The 20,379-nt window shown below is 40.9% G+C and overlaps 2 long non-coding RNA genes across 2 annotated transcripts in view; one reads left to right on the top strand and one right to left on the bottom strand.

Annotated features, from left to right (window-relative positions):
- Nucleotides 1-2,604: 2,604 nt before the first annotated feature.
- LOC308064999 overlaps nt 2,605-20,379 on the bottom strand; it is a 97,690-nt gene continuing 79,915 nt past the window's right edge. The window contains exon 2 of the long non-coding RNA XR_013928617.1: nt 2,605-7,960. This is a non-coding gene — a long non-coding RNA (uncharacterized lncRNA). The remainder of the gene's footprint in view (nt 7,961-20,379) is intronic.
- Nucleotides 5,976-16,202, top strand: LOC308064997. Its single transcript, XR_013928615.1, has 3 exons — nt 5,976-6,102; nt 7,581-7,651; nt 14,135-16,202. It is a non-coding gene; the product is annotated as an uncharacterized lncRNA (long non-coding RNA).

Below are 20,379 nucleotides of genomic sequence, written 5' to 3'. Positions count from 1 at the left end.
CGGAATTGTCATAACTTGACTAAATGACACCGAATTCCTGTCTTGGAGAAAGGGGAGAGTTTTTTTGTGGGAAAGGAAGGAAGGCAAGGCAAGGCAAGACAAGAATATTTTATTCTGTGGCTGTAGTTATGGGGAAACTGCTGAATATGTTAAGAATTTACTGCCCAGATGCAGGAAATTCAGCTAAACAAATCTAAATATGAGCTAACGCAGATGCTGGAAAACTAAAATAATGACGTATCTGACCTTATTCTGTATGTTTCCTGTAGTGGAAAATTCTTTGGTAGATCTGAAATGCAGTGGGGTGTTATCACTCAGCTGAGCAGTAATGGCACAACTGCAAAGCAGTAGAAAAGCTCAAATTGGAGTGAAAATTTGATCTTGTCTTTTATTCCCATACCAGTCTTCAGGTTTGTTTAATAGCTGGCTTGTTTTGTCTGAGATCTGATGTCATTATGTGCCCACATTTAAGTGTCATTGATGTAAACGGTTATTGTTGCTCGATGCCAGGAAAGAAACAGCAGAGCCATTGGCCTGTACTTCCATAATGAAGTCAGGTGACGGAGGAAGGTGAGGGTGCCCTCGGTGCAGAGGAAAGAAGGGACCCCAGGTCTGAACCATCCACGCTTTTAAAAGGAAGCAGAATTTTGATGGTTTTGGACTAAGAAATCTAATTGCCTCTAAATATTAAAGTCTGCTTGCTACTAGCTTAGCTGCCAGATGGTGGATGCTTATGGATACTCCATCCCTCCTGGTTGTTTTCCTTTCCTCTTCTTTTCCTTTTTTTTCCTAAGGGGATGCTAGAGCTCATATGGGCCTTCTCAGTACACTGAGGGCTTCAGGAACGAACCTGAACAGTTTTTGAACACAGAACTGAGACAATATTTTTCTAAATTACATATTCAGTTCAAAAATGTTTATGATGTTTTTGTTTATTCAATTTACAAGTCTATCTATTCTGCTATTTTGACCTGAGCAGACAAATGTTCTGCTACTTGAAACATTTTCATGTACTTTGATAATGCAGGAAAAAGAAGGTAAAAAACCATGATTTTTTTTTTTGTTTGTCTTCTTGAGATGCACCATAACTCACACAGCAAACATTCTAAGTTTGTACCGTTGCTAAGCTTCATCTACGTGTCCCTGTTTTTTAGTATTCTTTGGAAGATGTTAGCACTAATAGTTTTCACAATTCCATTGCTTCAAAATTGCTTCATATCTCATAAATCAAATGTCTTTTCAATTTTTCTCTGTTGTGGATTATAGAAATGTCCTGTAACTATCATTGTCTCTCTCTTGACAAACACCTGGAAAGATGCTATTTGTTTTGTGAAGGAAGGGTATTTCAATCAAGAAGCCAAGGAACAGCTCTCTTTTTTTGTTGTTTTTGGTTTGGTTTGGTTTGGTCTTTTTTTTCATTTAGTGCTGGTAAGAAGAACATTCTCAGCAAAATTTTTAAGTACTGTACTTTCACCAAAAGTGTGAGTACTGATTTGTCCTTTTTAATGCTTATTTTTTGCTGGTGGGCTCAGCCTGTTTTGGTCCCATTGTATGTTTATATGTATACAGGTGGATGCTGGTAATCTATTGTGAGATTTGAATTCAAGCAGAAGTCCTGTACTTTCAAGTTTTTTGTCTTTAGACACCACACCCCTGAAAGTGGAGCCCATGGGCACTGCCCGATGCAACAGACCAGGAGATTCCTCATTCTATTGATGTTGCACCAGAAGCAGAAATGTTAAAAAAGATGTAAGCAGAAAGTAGTAGAATAGGCAGTGGCTTCACAGAAGGACATGATGTAAATCTGTGAAGACCCCATTCCTACAAGGAAATGGTGGTGGTGTGATCACCAGTGTGATTAGCTGTTCCCTTAGTGACATCAGTAGAAGCCCAGAGTTATAGCACTAGCTGGTCAGCAGGCATGAAGCTTGTGCCACTGCAGTGGGAGAGGATACCACATTGTTGACTCATACTCACAGGATGCTGGGAACATCTCAAAGTCTGTTGTGGCTGTCAGCACTTGATGCCAGGGCTAATGAGGGGAAGTGGGAAGGTTGGAGAGTGAGAGAAAATGCTGAGGCAGGACTTCCAGAGGCGGCTGGCCAGCCCCACCAGGAGAAGACCCTCTACCATGTGCTTCACCCTCTGACAGTGCTACAATGTGGAGGCAAAGGAAAATAAAAAAGTAGCTCTTTTACCAGCAAAGAACTGAGAACCACTTGACTGGAGCTTAAGAGACGGAAGAGAGAAAGAGGGAGACAAGTACCTTAAGAAGCTACATCTGTGAATATTTTTCCTGTCAGTGTAATATTTCCTCTTTTGAGAGAGAGAATGTCAAACCAACAGGTTTCAGGAGCAAAGGAAAAGGCCACTCTTGTTTCCTGCTCAGGCTTGGGTCTCCCCTTCTGCATGTCCTCTCTGCCTGGGCTCTGGTCACCCTGCTGAAAGCCAGGAAGGGCAGAGCATGGCCAACAGGCCAGGATTCCTCCCAGGATGGCTTGCCTTCTTTGTGCTGGCCTGGTGCGTGACTGTTGCTTGTGCCTGCTGAAATGTTCCACATCCTTCTTAGAAGCCCCCTTTAATTATTGAAAGGCTGCAATAAGGTCTCCAGGCTGAACAACCCTGCCTTTCCTTATAGAAGAGGTGCTCCAGCCCTCTGATCATTTTTGTGGCCCTCCTCTGGACCCACTCCAACAGGTCCATGTTTTTCCTGTGCTGCTGGGACAGGAGCCCCAGAGTCAGACGCAGCACTCCAGGTGGGGTCTCAAGAGTGGAGCAGAGGTGCAGAATCACCTTGCTCAACCTGCTGGCCCTGCTGCCATCTGTTTGGCAACAATGAGCATTTCCCCTTTGTACAAAGAGAATGATTGACTTGAACTTTTGGAGAAAAGTCACATTTTCATCTAATAAATAAGGGGCCTGCAGCTGACTCAGAGATTCCCTTGTCCTGCCAGTCTCCCTCCCTGTCACTCATACACTGCTGAGCCCACCATTTAATCACTTGCAGGGGAGGGAGGAGAAATGGGATGCATGGAGTGAGCTTGGCTAATACCAGAAAAGAAAAAATTTTCTGCGCTACGCCAAAAAGGGAGAAGAAAGAAGAGTCCATACAGTAAGGTATGTTTTTTCTTCTACTACGTTATAAAGGAGAATGTAGATACACTTTAAATTTAAACAAAATAGTAGATCTTATTTTTAATGTAATTCAACTCTTTGGACAGATTAGTGCAGCAGGGCACTGTGTGCAACCCCAATAGTTTGGTCATTCTTCTGGCATCAGTGGGGCTCTGTAGGGATTTGGCCTGGACGTGGTCTATTTATTACATGGTATCCTAAGAGCTGCTGTTCCACTGATGACATCTGGGTGCACATGAATGTTTCAGAAATGGTCTGTCTGCATATGCACATGGCTGACTGGGTGCAGCTGTATGGCTACTGGCTCATTGGCCATCCTGATGCTCTGCAATGCTGCCACTGCACCAGGCTCAGCTTTCAAGAGTTCATTTGACTGCCAGGTGTCACGGCACATGGGAGACACAAGGCCAGCCCACTCTGCTCACAGGGAGGGTTACATGGGAGGTGCTAAGCACCATAGCTACATGGATTTTCTTAAGGCAAGAGGAGTCTTTTCCAGGCCCCAAAACCCTGCCATAGGACAATACCCTAGTATTATTGCACAAAGTCGTTTTCGTATAGGCAGGGCAAAACCATAGCCTCCTTGTGCTTTGCTGTTTTCAGTCCACGTGAGCCATTAGTTGCTTTCTGGTTCCCCTTTGACAGACATTTACAGACATCAGTGGAGCCATTTTTCTAAAGAGATCATTCTTCTAAAATATGCCTCACTACAATCTAAAAACCCAGATAAGGCAAAGTTTTATTAGAAGTACTGACTATGAGATGAGACCTGAGAAATTGAATTGACCTGATAATGGAATGAAAATCTTGGTTACAAAATGGAGATGGAGTGGGGGGTGGGGAGGAAGGGCAGAATTAAGTTTAGAACTTAATTCCTCCATGCTCAACAGCCTCATTTACAGGAAGAATACAACAAATCTCTTGTTTTTGCAGCACAAGGGCTTTATACAGGTAAACATGTTGAGAATGTTGCCTGTAGTGTTTGCCCAGCTAGACCATAAAGGATTGCTGTGAGCAGGGGGAGCTAGTGCCATTGCACAGCGCCGGTGAGTTCTGCTTTCCTCCTGCCTCCATCTGCCCCAGTGCCAGGGAGGGAGACCACTGGAGTCGTACTGCTCCTGTGAAGCCATCCAGCACGTTTATTCTGAGTACAGACACAGCGGTCTTCCATTTTGCAATTACAGAAGCAAGAATATCCTGTCGAGCTTTCTCTCTTTCCTTCCTTCCCCACTGCCACCGCTTGGTATGGCTGTAGGGAATATAAATGGAACAGGAAATTTGACTGCGTCCAGGATCAATGTCATTAAAGACACATCTTGTTTTAAAATCTAATTTTATATAACTGCTCTGTTATATAATATGCTTTTGTTTGTCGTCTTGATTTTTATCGAGGTAGTGTACATTCCCCTGGACCTTTTCATGAAGGAATGTTTATACCTGTGGGCAAGCGCTAATGGCAGTGAAAGGCTTGCATTCATGGGAACAGCATTTAGCAATTCATGGTTGCCAAGGTAAGCAGCAAAGGCATGCCCTCTGCCACTCCACTGCCTCTAAAAGAAACAGTCTCTAAGGTAACAGGCTAGCACCCCTTGAGGCCAAAAATCTTTAGCTTTTTAGACAGAAAAACACATTAAATAATACCAATAAAAGCATTTTTTTGTCCAGGCAGTTTTTCTTCACAGCAGAAAAGGGGCTCAAAGTGTTCTATTTTTGGTTCTGCACAGGAATTTAATTCAGATGCTGCCCAGTGCTTTGTGCACTCAACACCCCTTTGACAGTTTAGTTTCAGGGGCACATAGGACTAATGAGCCAAGGCGTGACTGCAGTTGGAGGTTGGCGTCTCCCAGGCCTGTGACTGTTGTTCAAAGTGAATAGGCAATTTCCCTGATTAGCTTGGAATTTGCAGCATTATCTGGATGGTTATTTGGCATGAGCCCTTTTTCCAGGATCATAGTCAGTGTGGGAGATTGAGTCACCTGAAGAGAAGGTCTGCAGAGGCAGCGCTTGCTAGATGCTGCTTGTCATGGGGCAGGACAATGGGCTTCTCTTCTTGACTTCATCTTGCTCTGCAGTCACTTGCCAACCTCTCTTATCTTACTGTAGCAAAAGGGAGAAGCAGGTGAGTCATCACATTTTCCCAGTGCAAGATTTTAATTAGGGGAAGAAACAAATAGTAGAGGGCTGTTTTTAAAACTGAATTCTAACAGAAAGTAAAATGCAGCAGCCAGATCACCCTTCTGGCAGTGTTGGTGCATCAGAGACCTGTTGCATACAGAAGACAACTTGTCATCTGCAGGATATTTATATGACATAACATCAGTACAGTCTGCTGGATGTGGGGAAAAGCAAAACAAGCATTTTCTGGATTTTTTTTTTTTTCCTAAATGACTCAGGCTATTACAGTTGCTTGACAATTATAAAGTGACAGTTTATAGACTGTAACTGAGTAATACAGGACCTGGTGGTAGTAATATGTCTTCTTCTATCTGGTGCAGTTCCTGCAGCTCCTGGAATTGTAACAAAAGTCTTAGAGCTCTTCACGAAAGTAGAGGTGCCTCCTGGAACCCTTTTGCAACTTCTTCAACAGACTTGTTGCCGACATTAATGTGTTTTTACTCACCCACATTTCAGTAAGCTTTTGGGAATAAACCTCATGTTACTGAGCTGATTTATAACAGTGCAGGGGGGTTAATGATTTGCTTACTTTCAGTCTGACAGAAAGGATACTGCCTTCATTGCACTCAAAGAAAGGACATGTGTCACTGACAATACACTTCTCCATTTACTTTCATTTCATGTTCTACAGGCTAAAGTAATTATGGAACAACTATGGACTTCCTAATGGTTTGAAGCATGGTAACATAAAGAACATTAAACAAGGAAATGAATTAGTTACATCATCCACCCCAGAAACACCCACAGTGTGACAATTTGTTACTATGCAAAAGATGCAAAGTCAAGGGCAAGGTAGGAAGTATCCAGACACTCTTTAAGTTCAACACCTTGGAATATCCACATTTTGATGCAACATACATTTGCATGATGTTATGCAAGAGAAGTCCTGCTCCATTTGAGAGACATATTGGCTGGGGCTTACTAAATAAGCAGCAATTTGTTATTTGTTCGTTACACATCTTGCTCTTTATTCACATCTCAGATGCACAAATGGACTTAAATGCCTCTTCAGGTAGGATGGAGACATGTAGCTGTCAGAGCAATTTGTGAGAAATGGCCTCTGCTGGGGCAGAGTCTGATGGCACCTGAGCAGCCAACACAAAACATCCTTATGCTGTCTCAGTTCTGGGGGTTTCTCTGGGTTGCCTGGAGATAATGGCCTCTTTCTGCAGTTTTGCAAGCTAAGCAACCCTGTGCCGAAGTCCCATGGGACTGAATGTTGTAAGCAATAGCTTTGCGTGCCTAGCACATGCCCACAGCACTGAATTCAGCAGTCACAGCCACCTCCATCTAAAGCATGACCAAGTTGTGAAATGAGTCTGGTCAGGAAAACAAAAGCACTGAGTCTCTTAAGTTCCTGCATATTGTCAGGAACATCCCTACAGATTTGGCTGAAACATTTCAGCAATGTTCATCTTGAGGAAGATAAACGATATGCAAAAGTTCAATTTGATACACTTTTAACTAACAGAAAGTAAGTGCTTGAAATGTGATGTTTCAGACAACAGTAGTAATAGGGAGCAGTATTAGATTCATCTATGAACTAGTAAATAATAATGACTAGGGACTGAATTACAAAACCCAGCTTTTTAAAATGCTGGCTTCAGTTAACTTCCCTGAATTTAGTGTTGATATTTTTGTTGACTCCACAAAATAGGTTAACATGAGAACTCTACTCTGTATCTATAATTATAAAATATTATTTGATGTCTAAATTCTTTTATTCTCCCCCCCCCCCCCCCCCCCCAAGAACCATTGTGCTGTTATAGTGAAAAGGCAAAACCATGGGAAAATTAAAGTAAAACTTGATTGCTCATACTTTGACCATGTGGTTTATAAAGCCTGTCTTTCAACAGCTATAAAATACTTGCATTCCCATGTTAGAAAGATGAAAATATGTAACTTCCATTTGCTTAGCACTTCTTAATTTCAGCTGGAAATTGTATTAGTTAAATCTGACTTAATCGCCATCACATTTGCCTTTCTTTCCAATCTGTATTTTTTTATCTATACTTCTGCAGATCCTAAGGCACAGTGTACACATGCATTTATATAGCATTTATATTCTAATGTACACATAAACTGACATCTGAGGGGCTGATCCAAAATTCAGCAAGGTCACTAGAAAGACTCCTAGATAAGCATCAGCCTATCCCCCTGGACCTCTGAGCAGGACTTTTCCTCATAATGTATTCCCTAGATCCCGGCTGCTGCTCTCAGAGTATGTACAGGGACTGCATTAAAGAGATTTTTCTTTTTTTCACATTCAGGTTTTATTCAACCATTTAGCAAAAAGTTGACTGATAATGGGATTTCAAACGATCAGCGTTTCATGCAGCAGGTAGGTATTGGAGCTTTTAGAATATTCTTCCTATAACATTAAAACTTACTCAGTGCCCAAATGTTTTTGTCCCAAAATGTTGGCAGCTTCACTTTAGTCTGTGTTTTCAGTTTGGGCACATGTTGGAGAGCAGACTCTTACCCAAAGCTTACCTGAATAAGTCAAACATCTTGATACTGCAGAACTGGAGAGGAAGTGATTTGAATATAAGGCTTTCTTGACAGATTTCCAATAATTCTAGTCCCAGTTGGCACTAAAAAAAGCTTTGTTTTTGTAATGTTGACATTTATTTCCATGTCTATCTCAGACCTAGAAGAACAGAAGTAAAAATATTTGTGAAAAAGAAAAACCTAACATTTCAGGAAGCAAGGCAAGCGTTGGGTAGTACTGATTCGAAGAGCAGGCAAAGATCTTTTATTTTGCTTGAACTCCTTTGCCCATCTTCACCTCAGCATTTGCCAGGAAATCTCAAGATATTAAAATGTAGACTTCTTACATGGATACAGACAAATGTAATGATGCCTAAAAATACATGTATTAGCAAAAGGAAAATAAAGGTGAATTGTGTTATCAAGAATGGATCCATTGTATTTGCTAGATAGTAGTAGATACTCCCTGAAGAGGGAGAGAAGACCTTCTAGTGTATTTATGGCTAGATTGAAGTCTAATTTCTGAAGTGTTTCTTTAAAAATACTGGTATAGGCCATGTTTTTTGTCTCCTTCTGGATTAAAAAATAATTAATCCATTTACAGATAAAATATTGTTTTTCTTTCAGTCCCATGGGTCATAAGTAGATACGATAAGTAGAAGATAATAATCTTATCCCTGTGCACTGCCCCTTACCCCACCACAAATAACATGCCTCTGCTTCATTGTTAGAAATAATTTGCACTTTGTGGTGCTTTCCTGGCATTTGGGCTTCTGAAGATCTCCCTCATTTTCTACATTAATGTCTTACTGCAACTGGGACTGGTTTAGAGGTGATGATACGTGAGCCAGGAAGAACTCCACCTTGTTTTCGAACCAACAAACAGTTCATTGACCTGACAGTTAAAACCACCAGCATCCTTTTGCTTTGAAACTAAGGAAAAGTGATGGGAAGTCACTGAAAGACAGTAAACGTGAACCACTTTTAAATGCCAACCTGGTTTTAAATAGTGTTTTGACAACACACAGAAAACTATTTTGAGACTTACGGGACTTCTGCAGGAGCTGGTGCAAATACAATGAAAATACAATGTTTACATAATCTATAAATAGAACAGTAAAGAAACCCAAGTCCCACCAGGATCACAAGTCAAAAAGGAATAGGAATAAACAAGATCATTAATACACAGATTGATTGATATTTTTTTTTTCTTGGTAAACAATGAAGTTGTTGATATACACATATCTGCAGATATTTACAAACATGCAAAACTCAGAGAAAATGAAAGTGTTTATCAAGGCCCATTTCCCAAAATACTACTTAGAGGAGGCAGTTGAAGGTATAACAGAAAGGAACCACTTTTTTTGGATTTGTAACTAACGTTTTTAAAGTGATTTAGATCCCAGAAAGACACTAAGGACACTCAGATAACATATTCTAGAGGTAAAATTAATTGTAAAATACAGCCTAGTGCAGACAGAAACACAGCCTGGCACTATATGTGGGAAACTGTCCATATCCATCCCTGGAAGTGTTCAAGGCCAGGTTGGATGGAGTTTTGAGCAACCTGGTCTAGCGGAAGGTGTTGCTGCCCATGGCAGGAGGGTTGGAACTGGTGATCTTTAAGGTCCCTTCCAACCCAAACCATTATATGATTGTATGATTCACATGTGCATGCTTGCTCACTCATCCAAAATGTAAAATCTCTAAAAAAAAGTGACTTCATTATCATATATGGTAGAAAGATAACTATTGATAAACTGGGGTGGAAAAATATCAACTTCAAGTGTTTGAGAGAGTAGAGGGAACGACGTGCTATTGTTAAGCTTTCTCAGGATTATTTTTTGACAATTCATGCAAAATCAATGGAAATGCCTCTTGGTCCTTTGGGTTCAAAGCACAAGTCTCTTTCTCTTCCTCACAAACTATCACCTATAAAAAGTCAACTTTTCCATTTCTAATCTTCAAAGTGAATTACAACTGATGGAAAGGTAATGCAATGAGCTTCATTAGTCTGATTTCCATAGTCACAGTATTAAATAAAGTCTATTTTTCTTGTAGACATACTAATATCTTTATGCTACTAGTATAAAAATAATCTTATTTTTTGTTAAATACACCAGTGAGGAAATCACCAACCGTACAGATATAGCAATGTTTGAAAAATGAAGATAATTTTAGTAGAATTAAAAAGTCTGCTCTGGGATTTAAGGAATCTAAAGTTAATGATCCAGAATCCTTAAAAGTTACTTCCACTTCCCACAACGTTGACAAAGAACAAAAATACATTTTAAAAGTTACACACACAATCCTGCTCCCCCTGTTTTCCACCACAGGGAATCACTGAGCTAACATTGAGCTGCACTGACTAATTTCCCCCTATTTCAAACAGAGGGAACAATCATTGGTATTGGGGTAACTGGCTTTATTCACTTAGATGTTAGTTAAGGATTGCGGCCACTGAATTTCTGCCACTGTCTTCCTGCAACCGCTTGTAATAGATTGCTGTGTGGATGAGTTAGAAACAATGTCCTTTAAGAGCTATTTAACCAGGTATCCCAGCTGATCCTCCTGCAGTGTCACTGAGTGCTCTTCCCTTTCTCAGCACTTCTGGCTCCTCACACTGTGCCAGACTCCAGGATGTGCCTCTGCACTCTTGGCACGTGACTGTCTCCATGCAGGCACCTCCATCCCTGGCTGGCAGAGCACAGTGTTTTCCAGGTGCAGAGACCCAAATGTAGTTTTGACACCATGCTAAGTGTGGGGACAGATATATGCCTTAGGGGTCATGTCATGGAAAAGGTGGGTGAACACCCCTCAGTTTGGGGCCAGATGAGGATATCAACCCATTAACAAGAAGTTGATTGCACTGGTATGCAATGTATGTTGGAATAAATCATCTTAGGGAAGGTGTCAGAGGACCAGTGCTACAGGAAACTAACCCACAGATACAGTGCTTCTCAAATAGGGGTGGTTTAGCTGGTACAATGCAAAACAAATATAAATATAAATATGGAACTCTTTTACAATGTCCATGAACAAAATAAAGGGTGAAAATTTGCATTTATGTTAAAAGCAATGTGATTTGTAAAACGGTAAGCTACAAGAGGGAATTCTTTTACTCTGCTGAGCTCCTAGTTACAATAGTGAAACAGCTTTTTGCGTAAGAGTTTGGAAGAGACCAATGGAAATTATAAGATTAGAAAACATGACACAGAGGAGAAAGTAAAGGAAATGGGTTTGTTTGTTCTAGAAGACAGAAGACTTGGAGGGAACACATTAACATAATCCTCCAATACAGAAAATGTTATAGAGGGGACAATGTACATCTGCTTTCCTTTTCTCTTTGGGAACAGGATGAGAAAATATCTACTTAATTTTTAGCAAACAAAGAAACTAGACTTTAGGTGAAAATACCTAATTGGGTTATTGACATATTGGAACAGGTGCTAAAGCAGCTGTGGAGCATCCTCCATGCAAGGATTTCTAAGAGCAGTTGTAGACAGCCATCTGTCAGGCAAGGCCTGTGTGTACTTAATCCTGCTTTGCTGCTGGAAGAGAGACTGGGGGCTTCCTTCTAGGCATTTTGGCAGCTTTGGATGACTTTAACACAACATCTAATATTGAGTAGCTGATGTTCAAAGTGAGTTAAGGATTAGATTTTTTAGATAGTTTGAGTTGTTTTGTGGTTATTACACTGATCTTTTCCTTCCTGCTTCATCTTTGTAATTTTTTGCGTACTTACCTAATTGAGTGTATTTAATTGAAGTCATCAGAGGTACTCAAGAACTTACTCAACTTTTTTGACAATGCAGCTATTGCACAGAAGAGTTTACAATTTAACCTCTGTTTACCTGGAAGTTCGGAAAGCAGAAAGAAACAGTATATATATTAGATATTTTGGTTTGAAATCTTAAGTCTACAGCAATAACAACTTTCTGTTATACTCCATCTTTTATTTGTTAGTCATTTAGATTTTGTCAGGGAACAGAAAATAGCTAAAAATCCTCTTCTTGTAAAAAGTTTCTAGCAAAATTATTACTAACATGCAAGTGTGTAAGGGAGTTCTCATTAAGTGTCTGCAGTTATTTAAACTCTATCTTTTTCTACGCAGTATCTGTATGGCTGAAGATTACTTCCAGTTACAGGGAGCTATGCAGAATAAGAACATTCTTCTGTGCTTCCTACTAGTATTACATGGTCAGCTTTAAGGAAGGCATACTGGGAAGGATTTGGAAAGGTGCATTTTGCTTTTCAGTGGACTGCTAGTGCTTGGGTTGGTTAGATGAGAGACAGATCCTTGAAGTCGCAGGCTGTATGCCAGGATTCACAGATTAGGCAGGAGTTACATTTGTATATGCAAGAGAGTGGCTACATTTGCAGACTTTCATAAGAATTTATATAAAAGCACCTTTTCTTAGGCTAATACCAACAGAGAAATCCAGAAGATGATGACAAGCTCTCTAATTAGCTTAAACCATTTGGTCTAGGAAGCTTACTAAGCGCTTGCCAGGTTTTTTTATTCCTTATCACTGCATTTTCTAATATCAGCGAGGAAAACTCTTAACCATTAAATAAGGATTCCAGCTTTCTAGCCTTTATCAGCATTCGCCTACTCCTGAGTAAGTGTTTAGGCTTTACACCTTCATTGGTGCTGACTTCCAAAAGCCCTGTGTGACTGCCTACTTACTTGCATGGCAGTCAGGGAAGATTACCTTCGGCTTTAATGGGCCCTGTACAAGGCTGATTTAAGTGGCCTCCTGAACCTCTTTCTGAGCCCTGATTCTCCAAATAATTTTTTGCACAAACTCAAACCACTGACTTTGCTGAACGCAGAGTCAGGCCCCTGAAGTTTTTGGAGTTGTCAGGCCAAACCTAATGTGGCTGAGACAGCTGGAGGCCTCTCAGAGCATCAGTCCCAGGCTCTCAGTCCCCTCTCACCAGAGCAGGTACTCGCTCGCACAGTAGTGATCAAGATTAGAACGACCCTACTGGGATAAATATAAAAACTGAAGGGAGGAGGTCTTTGTCACACTAAATTCTAATCAACTCATTTTTTAGGATATGGAAAAAAGTTATTTAAAAAGCCCATTAGTTCTCACTTTTGTGTTGGTAAGAAGGAATGGAGCACAGGCAGCTGCCCTCTCCCCTGAACCATCTATCTAAACTTTTGGAAACTTTCAGAAATCATGCAAAGCCTCTCAGCAGACAGGGATGTTCTCAGCTTTCATTTGCACAACCACTTATGGCTAATTAGGTGGAGGAGCTGAGAGAGGTAGGGATAAGTTAGAAATGTCAGAGTCCATGGATCTGTCCACATTGTAACTCAGGTGCTCAGCCTGTTCTCAGGCACCAGATGTCTATTCATTTTCTTCCATTGATGCAAGAGTCCTAGGCTGCCCTTTGGAATAGATCTATTTCCCTGAGATTAAATCCACATTTTTTTCTGGGGATAATTTACTACCAGAAAACACTAGTTCAGCTTGTTCAGCTCTATGTAGTTTTTCTATGTTGTTCTAGCAAACTCATGCTCTTAAGTACCTTCACGCAGCCTCATACCATGCTCCATGGTGTGCATTAATTTGAAATCATGTTATAAAGACACCGCTGCAGCAGGCTGAAATGTTCTGAAAGGTCATAACATAAAATAATTAGGTCTTAGGGCAACAGGGGCTTCCTATAGGCTCCAGAGGAGACAGCAGGTGAGGTGCTGTACAGTATAGCCCTGAGCAGTATGGATACAAGTCACCCAATACTACCTGGTGTAGGATCTCTCCCTGGGAAGAAGCCTCTAGTGATGTGGTTGTAGCTGGTGCTGCAGAGATAAAATAGAGATTTCCTAAAACAGGGAAGACATAGAGGTATTATTAAGTATTCTCAGAAGAATGAGGAATACCTAAGAGGAAAAAATATTTACAATCTAATCAGACAAGAAAAGGGATGATGGATGAAAAGCTCATTCTACTTCTGCCAGTACTTCATTGTGATATTACTCAGCCAAGCTCCCAAACAGTGATTTGCTCTACCATAATCCCTGCATTCAGTTACCACTGAAATGTATTTATTGGTGGTAGTTAGCATCCAGCCTTTGAAAAGGTACACTAAGTGCCTTGGTTTTATATTTCTTAGTCAGAAAAAGTCACAATTTAACTTTGTTTTGCAAATATTTGGACAGACCAAGGAAAGCTCTTTTTGTTTTGGTGTCCAGTGCTTGGATGAGTTCCTTGCAGAATTTTTGGCATCCAAAACCCATTAGTTAAATGCAGCATCTTTTCTCCTTGAGCAGGGTGATATACAGTGAAGGTTCACCCCTCCTTCCTTCCCCATATTCCAGATCTCTGGAAAGAGAAGAAGCAGAACAGTTCCCCAAACCAGCATGAGGCTTTGCTCCAGAGAGCTCCAGAGACACTCTAGCAACAATTGTGACATTCTGACAGGAAACAAAGAACAATTTTTCTTTCTGTTCTTGAACCTTCACTTCAGAGAAAAAGACAAAGACCTGGGAGATGAAAGATCTCAAACTCTAGACCCACTGTGGCTGGTACACAGCAGAGCCTCTCAGCATGTCACCACCTGGGTTATGCCACCAAGTATAGGAGGCATCCGCTCACAGGCTTATTGGAAAATGGCAAATATGTGACAAATGCAACAGTCTTTTTCAGGAATTTCTGCTTCCCAGAGAGCTTTGACAATCCTGCCTCAGCACCAGTTGGTGTGTGCCAGGCAATCTGGCAAGGAATATTGGCAGAAATATGGGCAAGCACCATGGCAAATCCGTTCAGTCCCATGCTTGGCCTTCCAGCAACCCACATGGAAGCGATGCAATGTGGCAGCCCATGAGAGCTCACTGCAGCAGCGATTTCCCCTGCAGGTACTGGTGCTTGGCAGCTTGCATGTCCCAGCCGGGTAATCTTGGGGTACTAAGACAGGTCTGATTGGTTTGGACAGATCTGATGGGTGCACTGGCTATTTTATTGTCCTCTTGGGCTTTCTTAGCAACAGAGTTATAAGGAAGTGAAGGATCTGTTGCACATCTAGAAGAAATCATATGCATTGATACTAAACTTTAAATCTGAAGCTATTAACATAAAAACTTAGACCTCTAGAGGAAGAGCAGTGCAAAACAAAGGAGCTGTATTTTTATATCACTTCACCCCCAGGACAGCAGACAAGAAAAGGCACAGCCTCTAGCTTCTTCTTTGTGCATTCCCTCCACTTAATAGCTTGGATATTTCTATATTGAGCAATATCAAAATGCTGGGACAGCAAAAAAAGAAAAGCCTCAAACTTTTCCAAAGACTGTTGTCTTAAAAAATTGAGTACTAGACTAAATAGTGTGCCTGCTAATTCCCTTCAGCTGTGATAAACATGTATAGTTAGGTGCGCAATGACTTTCACTAGCTATCACTTTACCTCTGAAGTAAAAAAAATCATCCATTTACTCAAAGTCCGTTTTAAACAATGGTCCTAAACTAATGATAATAAAAACCCAGTTCTACAAGCACTGTCTGCTCTGGTTTTAATTGTAGAGTTCTTAATTTATGTGCACAATTTTATTTTAAATGCTACAGTCCTTGTTCAGGAAGGCTTTTCTTCCTCTTTGGACAGCTAACTCCGTTGTAGGGTGCATGCATAAATGCATACATGTATTACACACACCAAAGATCTGTTAACTGGTTTTATGTTACCTTATTTTATTTTATTTTATTTTATTTCACTTTATTTTACTTTTATTTTTAGCTTCTTATGCTTCTACATGCAAGTAGTTCCAAATCGAGCAAAACTGGTGAGATGGCTGTCTCGTCTGGAGAAAGCAAACAGAGTTTAAACATGCATAAGTTCATTCAATGACCATCGAATGATCATTGATTGAAGGCTGAAGTCCCTACTGCTTTCTTTGCCTCGGTCTTTACTAGTAAGACCGGTTGTTCTTCAAGTACCTGGTCCCTTGAGCTGGCAGACAGGGACAGGGAGCAGAATGAAGCCCCCATAATCCAAGGGGAAATCATCGATGACCTGGTACACCACTTAGACACACACAAGTCAATGGGGCAGATGGGATCCACCCAAGGGTACTGAGGTTGCTGGTGGAAGTGCTCACCGAGCCACTTTCAATCATTTATCAGCAGTCCTGGCTAACTGGGAGATCCCAGTTGACTACAAGTCAGCAAATGTGGTACTCATGTACAAGAAGGACCAGAAGGAGGATCCAGGGAACTACTGGGCTGTCAGTCTGACCTCGGTGCTGAGGAAGGTTGTGGAGCAGATCATCTTGAGTGTCATCATGTGGCACTTACAGGACAACTAGGTGATCAGATCCAGTCAGCATGGGCTTATGAAAGGCAGGTCCTGTTTGACTAAGCTGACCTCCTTCTATGACAAGGTGATCTGCTTAGTGGATGAGGGAAGGAAGGCTCTGCAGAGGGATCTGGATAGACTGGATCGATGGGCCGAGGCCAGTTGTATGAGGTTCAACAAGGAGAAGTGCCGGGTCCTCCACTTGGGCCACAACAACCCCATGCAGCGCTACAGGTCTGGGGAAGGGTGGCTGGAAAGCTGCCCACCAGAAAAGGACCTGGGGATATTGGTCGGCAGCTGGCTGAATATGAACCAGCAGTGTGCCCAGGTGGCCAGGTCCAACAGCATCCTGTCTTGTGTTGGAAATAGTTGGCCAGCAGGACAAGGGATAAGATCATGCCCCTGTACTCGGCACTGGTGAGGCCACACTTTGAATCCTGTGTTCAGTTTTGGACCCCTCACTTCAAGAGGGACATTGAGGTGCTCAAGTGTTCAAGAGAAGGACAACAAAGCTGTTGAGGGGTCTGGAGCACAAGTCTTATGTGGAGCTGCTGAGGGAACTGAAGTTGTTTAATCTGGAGAGAAGGAAACACAGGAGGAACCTTATTTCTTTCTACAGCTACCTGAAAGGAGGTTGGAAAGAGGTGGGTGTTGGTCTCTTCTCCCAGGTAACAAGTGATAGTACAAGAGGAAATGGCCTCAAGTTGCACTAGGGCAGGTTTAGATTGGATATTAGGAAAAATTTCTTCATGGGAAGGGTTATCAAACACTGGAACAGGCTGCCCAGGGAAGTGTTTGAGTCACCATTCTTCCAGGTATTTAAAAGATGTGTAGATGTGGCACTTAGGGACATGGTTTAGTGGTGGACTTGGCAGTACTAGGTTAATGGTTGGACTTGATTATCTTAAAGGTCTTTTCCAACCTAAACAATTCTATAATTCTATGATCAGGGGATGGTCTGCGCTGCCACTGCTTTCCTTGTGCCCTCTTCCTCACCTTTCTTGAACATATACTGTGGCACATCCTGAAAGAGAAGCCTCCATCCACCATTCCCTTGACATTGATATAAAGGCAACTTCACCTCCACCCAGATTCCTCCCTTTCCCCAGTAACCATGAAAACACAACATCCATATTTCCCTCTCTCTCACTGTGTCTTTGGACTTAAAGCCAGGTAAGAGTATGAGCTATAAATCGAAGTGAAATATACAGCTGGGTAAATAAAATGAGACGAAAGGGAGAAAAAGGGAAATGTGTTTCCTATCACAGAGTTTAAAAAACAGACTTGGCACACAGGGGAAAAAACAAAACAGGAAACAAGGTTCTACATATAAATTAAACTTTTTCACCCTGAACCTTTTTAGATAGCCCAGGAGTAATAAGAACGTGTGTTTCTTGGACCAGCAAAGCAAGCATTCCAACACTAAATGGCTTCCTGTTCAACATGTTCAAAGCCAGGGACTGTTTTTGGGGGTTGGTTAGAAATATGTGTGAAGTATGCACTTTTACTTCAGGCCAAATAAAATGTTTTTAATCTTCACCCCCTCCCTCCCCACCCCCCCATCCCCTGATACCCTTCCCCCCTGGAAAAGAAAAAAAAAAAAAAAAAAAAGTCAAAATGTGACCAGAGTTTCCCTCACTGAGGAAGTTCAATGATTAGCTTTTGGTTAATCTGCAAACATTCACACTTCCCAGCAAAGATACTCAAAAAGGAACTGGTCAATGTCATTCTGCGCTGGCATTTGAGGGTGTTCAGCTATAATGAGTATATGTATATAGGAGCTCAAGAACTTTGCCCCATGCAAAGACAGGGAAACTGAATATTTGAGGGTGTGAAGTATGTTACAGCATTTTCCCCTATTGGTGTCAAACCTATAATTCACAAACTGTTGATCCATCTTCTTCTTCTACCGCATTGGCCTCAAATGTTGTTTGGTACTTTATGTTCTTTACAGATAGATCTTTAGGTTTCGTTGGTTGTTTTTTGTTAATGTTTACAAGGTTTGATTACATGGCCAAAATTCAAAATTACACACATGGGAAAAAAACATGGAGCACCATATGCCGTGAATGCTCCAAGATGAGAAGGTTTTCCAGTTCGTCACTGAAGCCACAGGCTACTATTTGCAAATAAAATCAGAAAAGTACAGACTTCCCCCCCCCCCCCCCCCCCCCCAGCTAGTGGCAATAGTTAAATATTAAATAGTTACATCTAACTAACGTAGGCCTCAATTTCTCCCTTTCAATATAATTTCAGAAGTCTAACCAATTACTGCTCTAGTAACATTTTTTCTCCCAACTCCAAACAAACAGAAACCGTATAAGTGGTAGCCAACTATTTTCTTTAAATATTTTTTTCATTCCAGTGTTTTTGAGCAAACTCGGGATCTAAACACTGTCCTGTTTCAATATTTGAAGAATGCTATGTACAGAGTACAGTCCAAGATGGTATGTTGTTGTGAGACATTGGTCTTGTCTGTTACTGTTATGCCACCTTGAATGAACTGAGGTGCATACCTTGTTTTGGTTCTTTCTGCCTAATTTTTACAAAAAAACATTAGCAGGCCCTTATAAACATATATTTTTGGGTTTTCACTTGAACAAAATGCATCCTAGGAAGATATCTGGATCTCCAGTCTCACCTAAGTCAGTAAAACTCAGCCTGCGCTGATTTGGACGAGACTAAGCAATGATTTTCTTTTGACCCAGCCAAATAGCGTACTCATTTTCAGAAGTACTGTTGAAGTTAGAACTAACAAAGACAGTGGGTCTTAATGAGTACTAGACTCCAATGATGACTCATCCCTGGACCTCCAAGTTCTTCAATATCATATCATACTTCATATCCAGAGCTATTGCTGGGGGGAGTGGGGGAAACAACCAAGGAAGGACAGATTTCCCTCTTTGAACATCCAGCTTTCCCAGGGAGAATCATAGGAGTTCAGTTTCTAGTGATTCTGTGGCAGCTGCTCAGTGATGGTCTTATGCAACCTCCTTGGTGCACCACTTAAATTCAGTTTCAGTTCAACTCCATGTCTACATTGTCTTCTGCCCTTCCTTCCCAGAGGCCCATCCAAAATAAAAGTGTCAGGTTTGTTGGCAAAGTCTGAATCCTGCAACTTCCTTTCCTCTGACTGTCACCATTAATAATTTTGAGTTTCTGTTCTAGATCCCTCACACCTGATACCATATTTCTACACACCAGCTATTTTTCTGGTGTGTTAAATCAGTATTAGCAAACTAACATGAATTCTCAGGAAGGGGAGTAGGTGTATGTATGTCCCATGGAAACTGCAGGGTCCAAATTTTCTGAAAAGTCATGCCAGCAAAACTACAGGCTCCCACCAGCAATTAGAATCAAGAGGTTAAAAACCAAAGGCATACACTTCGGGTAATCAATATGTTTTTTGTAACTCAGCCTGTTTTAAAATTGACTTTTGCAATACATCCTTTCACTTCGGATGAGGGAAAGTAACTATCTGCAAAATGCTATGAAGATACATGTGAATTTTATGAGTAAGTCATAACAGTTACTACACACACACTTTTTAGGATACAGATATAGAGCACGATAAAAAAACAACAAACACAAATGAAGGATAAAGCATGAGAAAGAGAGAGAGAAAGAAGGAAAAAAGAAAAGAGAAGATAAAAGGAAAAAAAAGAAGAGAAAAGAAAAAAGAGAAGAAAAGAGAAGAAAAAATAAAATAAAATAAAATAAAAGAAAAGAAAAAAAGAAAAGAAAAGAAAAGAAAAGAAAAGAAAAGAAAAGAAAAGAAAAGAAAAGAAAAGAAAAGAAAAAAGAAAAAAGAAAAGAAAAGAAAAGAAGAAAAGAAAAAAGAAAAGAGAAAAGAAAAAAGAAAAGGAAAGAAGGAAAAGGAAGGAAGGAAGGAAGGAAGGAAGGAAGGAAAGGTGGTTGAGAACAGAAATCCAACTAAATATGGAAAAGAAAGCCGTTGCAAAAGAAAGATTTCAGAGATAATTTATGGTAGTTTAAATCCCTATTTCTTTTGCCAGGTAGAGAAATCCTAATCCTGTTACATGATCCTAATGTCTTTCCAACTGCTTCAGTGAATCATTGCCATTACCAATATGGGCAGAAATTTACTATATCAGCTTCCCAGACACTGAACATAATGTTGGCAGAGCTGATAGGTATTAACTCAGTGAGTCAGATAGGCTGTTCTTTTTTTATCTCCAAAGCACACAGCAGCAGCTTCAGTCATGTTGCCACTGCAGCTGCTGCCGAAAGCTGGGCAGCCAATGTGTTAAGAGTGGGGTT

The sequence above is a fragment of the Falco punctatus genome (assembly GCF_963210335.1).
Source record: "Falco punctatus genome assembly, chromosome: 5".
Lineage (NCBI taxonomy): Eukaryota > Metazoa > Chordata > Aves > Falconiformes > Falconidae > Falco > Falco punctatus.
This window is presented reverse-complemented; position numbering and strand designations above follow the sequence as displayed.